This window comes from Corvus kubaryi, unplaced genomic scaffold (genome assembly GCF_017639235.1).
Source record: "Corvus kubaryi isolate FWS band 111438036 unplaced genomic scaffold, C.kubaryi_AGA036_p1.0 37265, whole genome shotgun sequence".
NCBI classification, from domain to species: domain Eukaryota; kingdom Metazoa; phylum Chordata; class Aves; order Passeriformes; family Corvidae; genus Corvus; species Corvus kubaryi.
In genome coordinates this window covers 476,974-482,417 of record NW_024581080.1, presented here as the reverse complement: position 1 = coordinate 482,417, position 5,444 = coordinate 476,974, and the positions used below count along the sequence as shown (strand labels likewise).

The 5,444-nt window shown below is 44.1% G+C and overlaps 1 long non-coding RNA gene across 2 annotated transcripts; it reads left to right on the top strand.

Moving 5' to 3' along the window:
• The first annotated feature begins 6 nt into the window (after positions 1-6).
• Positions 7-4,362, top strand: LOC121662989. 2 transcript variants are annotated; one of them, XR_006015497.1, is made up of 2 exons: positions 7-380; positions 1,833-4,362. It is a non-coding gene; the product is annotated as an uncharacterized LOC121662989 (long non-coding RNA). The 2 variants fall into 2 exon arrangements; XR_006015496.1 differs by having other exon boundaries at positions 1,310-4,362.
• The last annotated feature ends 1,082 nt before the right edge of the window (positions 4,363-5,444 follow it).

Genomic DNA, 5,444 nt, shown 5'->3' with positions numbered 1-5,444 from the left:
TGGATCAGCCTGTGCTGGAATGGTTTGTGATCCTGGGGATGGATCAGCCTGTGCTGGAATGGTTTGTGATCCTGGGGATGGATCAGCCTGTGCTGGAATGGTTTGTGATGAGATCAGCCCGTGCTGGAGTGGTTTGTGATCCTGGGGATGGGTCAGCCTGTGCTGGAATGGTTTGTGATGAGATCAGCGTGTGCTGGAATGGTTTGTGATCCTGGGGATGGATCAGCCCATGCTGGAGTGGTTTGTGATCCTGGGGATGGCTCAGTGTGTGCTGGAACGGTTTGTGATCCTGGGGATGGATCAGTTTGTGCTGGAATGGTTTGTGATGAGGTCAGCCTGTGCTGGAATGGTTTGTGATCCTGGGGTTGGAACATTTTGTGGTAAGTACATTTAATCAAAAGCTCTCAGTCTTACCTGCTTTTGTAGAACAGAGGGTTAATCTGCCTGTTCCTGACTGGGCCTGGAGGGTCCCTGGCCATTTCCAGACCAGCACAGCCCTCCTTGAGTCACCTCACCTGCACAGGGACTTTAAGGTGGCCAGAGCCCTCCATCCATCCATCTATCTATCTATCTATCCATCCATCCATCTATCTATCTATCTATCTATCTATCTATCTATTATGTCCTATTTATTCCCCACTTTGGGTTTCTCCTCTCCTGTGTTTGTGGAACTGTGAAAATCCTGGTCAGCAGCTGATTTCTAATGACTCTTGCCCTAAACCTCCCTGCTTTTATCTGAAGGGTTTTAGGGTTGTGTGATTGTGAGGAAGTCTATTTTAGATTTAAAATATGTCCTTGGTCCTGGTGGCTGCTAAGGAAGGCTCACATCCTCAGTACAAGTGGTTTCCTGGAACAGAAGGCAGAGCAGTAACAACAACAACAGCAACAATAATAATTTCTAGCAGTTCATGTTACAGTGGAGTAGAAATGAGCATAAAGCTCATGGAAAAGTTGGGGATGTGATGCTGCTGGATGGGATGGAGAAGTACAGCCAGCAGAAGTCTGGAGGAAGTCATTCCATGTCTTACTGTCACTAAATGTGCGGTGTCAGAGACACATGGGCTGCAGAGAATCAAAAACCTGTGAAATACCTAGAGCAGTAACAAAAAACCTGTCCTGAGATTTATAAGGAGATACCAGGGCTAATTAGCAAAGAAAGGGAATGGACAAATCCACACAAACTGTGTAATCTAAGGTATTTAAGTTATGGTAATACTCAAGTTTGTACTGGGGTATCGATTATAGGAGTAAAAAATTACAAATAAAAGACAAAATTAGCAGTTCACTGCTCTGAGTATTTTTTTCCCAGCTCCTTTTTGCAGTGTGGAGAGGAAAGGTGGGTCTCGAGCCAGAGAGGATGTGGGTTGATGCTTCTTGATAAGGTGAGACTCTTCTTGCAGAGGAAAACAGATGAGTTTGCTCCTTCCAGAGTCTAGAAATTACATTGCTTTTTTCAAAATAAATGTGGCCTGCACTACCCAGGGAGAAACACCTCGTTTGGCTTTCATTAAGAGAGCTCGCTGTATTTTATGAAGGTATCAGGGGCTGTAGCTATAGGATTTATTTGTTCACACTTCAAAGCATTTTGGTGTGCTGGTGGTATTTGGAGATTTTGGTGAACAAACAGCCAGAGAAGGGACCTGCTCTCAATTCCTCTGAGGTGTGACTGGAGTGCTTCAGACCTGAGTTCCTGCCTGGAAGGCTCTGAATTTCCAGGGGTGTTGGCCAGATTTGCCTTCCAGACTTTGTCTGCATTGCTAACAGCAAGAATTCAGTGCTAACATTTACCTCTCTTTTACTTCAACTCAAAAGTTTCATTTTATCACTGCCAGGCTGGAAATGGGGGCTCCAGCTGAGATGGTGCTGAGTGGATCCTGCCACGAGTGCCCTGGATTTCTGCTTGGCTTTGCTTCAGAATTACCGGCAACGCCAAGTGCAGTCCCTAATTTTACCCCATTGTGTGCTACACAAGAGAGGAAGAAGAAAAAAGCTTAATCTTCAAAAAAAAAAAAAGCCTTCGTATTTTTCTCTTAATATTGGCAGTTGTTTGCTTTTAAATTGCTCCTTTTTCATCAAAAGCTGAGAGCTCTGTTAAAAGGAGCAGCCCTGCAATAATCTGAGTACTAACAGAACTCTGGTGGTGAAGCTTCAGCCTGTGCTGGAGAATCCTTCTGGAAATTGAAACTGGTGTGGTGAGAATGGATTTTTTTGGAGTTTCCAGCCCTGTAACCTGGCTGGGGTGAGTCATTTGTGGCCACTGAAAGCCCAATTACTGCCTCAGAAAGCAGGCTGATAACGATGCGAAAGTGGCAGTGATGGAACACTCAAATGGAAATAATTAGAGTGTTTGCCTTGGTACTTAAGTCATTTATTCCCTAATTAACTGTCCCGGAACCGCCTTTTCCCAGTGATGTATAAATTTACCCAAGGAGTTCAGGTATCAGAATTAATGTTGTTGATTAAGCTCGATGTGTGCAGGAGAGACTGGAAGCATGGCCCAGAAAGCTGGGAAAACACTGGAAAAAATGGAATACGAGGGAATGTTCTGGCTCTTTGGATTGTAAAATATGTGCACATCATCTTTTTGCCGCTTTGCATTGTCCTGATTAAAAAATGCAATGCTGCAATAATTATTTAAAAGCCTGGTTACTTTTAAAAATGCCCATAAACCCAAGGTCAATTTAAACCACAGAATGGGGAGCCTGGAGTTAATTTTTGCCTCTTTCTGGTCATTAGGAGTGGAGAAATGGTGGTCAGGATGAGCTATAAATTCAGTCTGGGGACAGGTTTTAGTGAGCAGCTACCCCTCAGAGCAGGGCCAGCTCGGGGTACACAGGCTGACACGAGTGTAGGTACACAGCTTTTAGTTTTGGTCCTGTTGGTGTTAATTTTGACAGACCTTGACCCTTTCCTGAGCTGCCTCTCTGAAAGCTCAGGTTTGACGTTTGTATTAATTTCTGTATATTAACATCAGACTCTGGCAAGTACAAATATTTCTTCCATAAAAAATTCAGCATTGCCTGTTAAATATTTCACAGCAACCCTAAACTTTTATCACTCACTTTAATTGACAGGCTCCTTTATGTGTGTTTTGTTTTGAATAATTAAATCCTTCTGTCTTCATCAAACCCCCCCAAACTTGTGAATATTCTGTGTTCTGTCCCTTGGCAGCTGTGGGTTCTGAGTTTCTTGTTTGTCTCATGGCCTCAAGAAAAAACACCACTGAGAGCTCTTCTGGAGTTTTGGGGCTGGCAAGAACTCGGCTCCCCCTGAGGTTCTGTTCCTGCAGGCATTTCCCACTTCAAACAAGGGGTTCAGGAGTGCTCCTGCTGTAGTTTTAGTGGAGTTCCCCTGGTCCCAAGAAAGCCCAAGGTTCCCAAATTAGATTTTAGTGCTGATTTTCCAATCCATGCTTGTTTTGGAGTAATAATAATAATAATAATAATAATAATAATACTTCTATTAGCAAGAATAATTTGGGGGCAAAAGGCTTCTGCTGCTATAATAAAAAGAGTAACCTTGGCTGTGGATAAATAGAAAACAGCAGCACAGACAGACACTGTGTAATGACAGATTTCTGGGGCAACAATAATTAAATTACTTTGGTTATTCTTGTTTCACTACACAAACAAACAATATTATCCAGCTTATTTTTAGATCAATTTGTTAGCTCAGGCCCTCTCACTGTATGGTTGTTTCCTGTGGAGTCAGATTCACTTAAACAGTATTTCTATAAGGCTTGGATTTCCTTCTTCCCTTTCTTTCCTTCCTTCCTGCTCCAGCTCTTGTGTTCATTCTGTTCCTGTGCCGAGTGGAGCTTGAAGTAAAACCCTGACTCGAGGAGAGTTTTGTCATTGAGCAAAGGGAAAAAAAGACAGAATTTAACATGCAATGATCATTACAGCACCAGACTGGATTCCTGGGGACAAGAGCTCCTTCTCCCAGCTGGTTCTGATGTCAGCAACCTTCCTTCCCCTCCTCAAAACCCCATCCTCCCCCAAAACAAGGACATAAATACAGGAATTGGGGGAAGTTGGGAAATAAACCATCCTCCAGTGGATCTCGAGGTGTTTGTCATCCCTTATCAGCCCCATAATGACAGTGCAGAGATGGCAGATGATGACAGCAGCCCCAGTGACACCGCTCAGCGCCAAAGAGGTGAAGATTGCACATTTTATTTTGGAAAATAATTATGCAGCTAATTACAGCTCTTGACTCTCGTCCTTCCCCTGCCTGTGTTCTTGGGCAGGCTGCTCTGTTTGGCTTGCACGAGACGGTGTCAGTTATTCTAAAGGTCAAAAGACTCTCTTGTTATGATTTGTAATTGCTGGTGATGGGGAATAAAATAAATACAGCATCGTGTGGGGTCATTTAACTCATTGTTGTCTTCTGCTGCTGACTATTCTGTTCTGTGACCACCATTACACACTGATCCCACTATCAGGGTGAGCTTATCTGACAATTAGGATGTACTTTATGTGGGTGAAGGAGGAGAAAGAACCCAAAAGTCGAGCTCTGGACTCCTGTGAGAAATTTCAGACCTGAATTCCAGATGTAGCGATGTGACCTAACAGTGCAGGACTGCCTGATTCAGGACCATTTTAACAAAAGTGAGCAACTCTCTGGTGAAGCCACAAGTGAATTTCACAGAATCACAGAATCAATTGGGTTGGAAAAGACCTTTGAGCTCATTGAGCCCAACCTCTAATTTCCGGGCAAAGCAGCTGCAGTGGCATCTCAAAAGTCCTGTGGCTGAAGGATATGACTCTGTTTAGCCTTGAGATCTCACCTGGCTCGCTAAGAATTCAGTCACTGAAGTAAATAAATCAGAATTAATATTTTGTGCAGCCTTTGTCTTCTTTTCCTGCCCCTCCTCCCCAAACCCTGCATGGCAGCTGTGAGGATGGACCCTCCTCCTGCTTTCCTCGGACCACTGCTTTTGGAGAACTCTGGAGCCAAACACAATTCCCATCCCTTATGGGCCAATTCTCCCACCCCAGGCCATACAATCCCCGTGGCCTCAGATCTCAGGGTCAGCTCTGAGTCTTGACTCTGCCTGATTCATTTCCATTTGCATACTCTCCTCTAGATGTCATTTAGACACCCAGATTTAGTTTAGTTCCAGCCTCATGTCTCTGATCATTTCTTTGTCCTCTCTCCGAGTTTGATTCAATCCTTCTGGTTCCCTTTAAAAGGCTGATTTCTCAGCCGCTCCCTGCTTTGTTCCTCGGGGACCTTCAGGCCTTTGTGTTTTCTATCTGCATCTTCCTCGTTGTGATGTTTATTTTATACCTGGAGATAAACCTCCTTCAGTTGGGACTGCAAGAAATGAACAAATTTTACAAGCAGTGGCCAGGCCAGGAGCCTGGACAGGAACGTTTGAGTGCTGCTGATGTTTTTTCCAGCAGTTTTTCTGGATATTTGCCATCCGAATGGCTCCATGC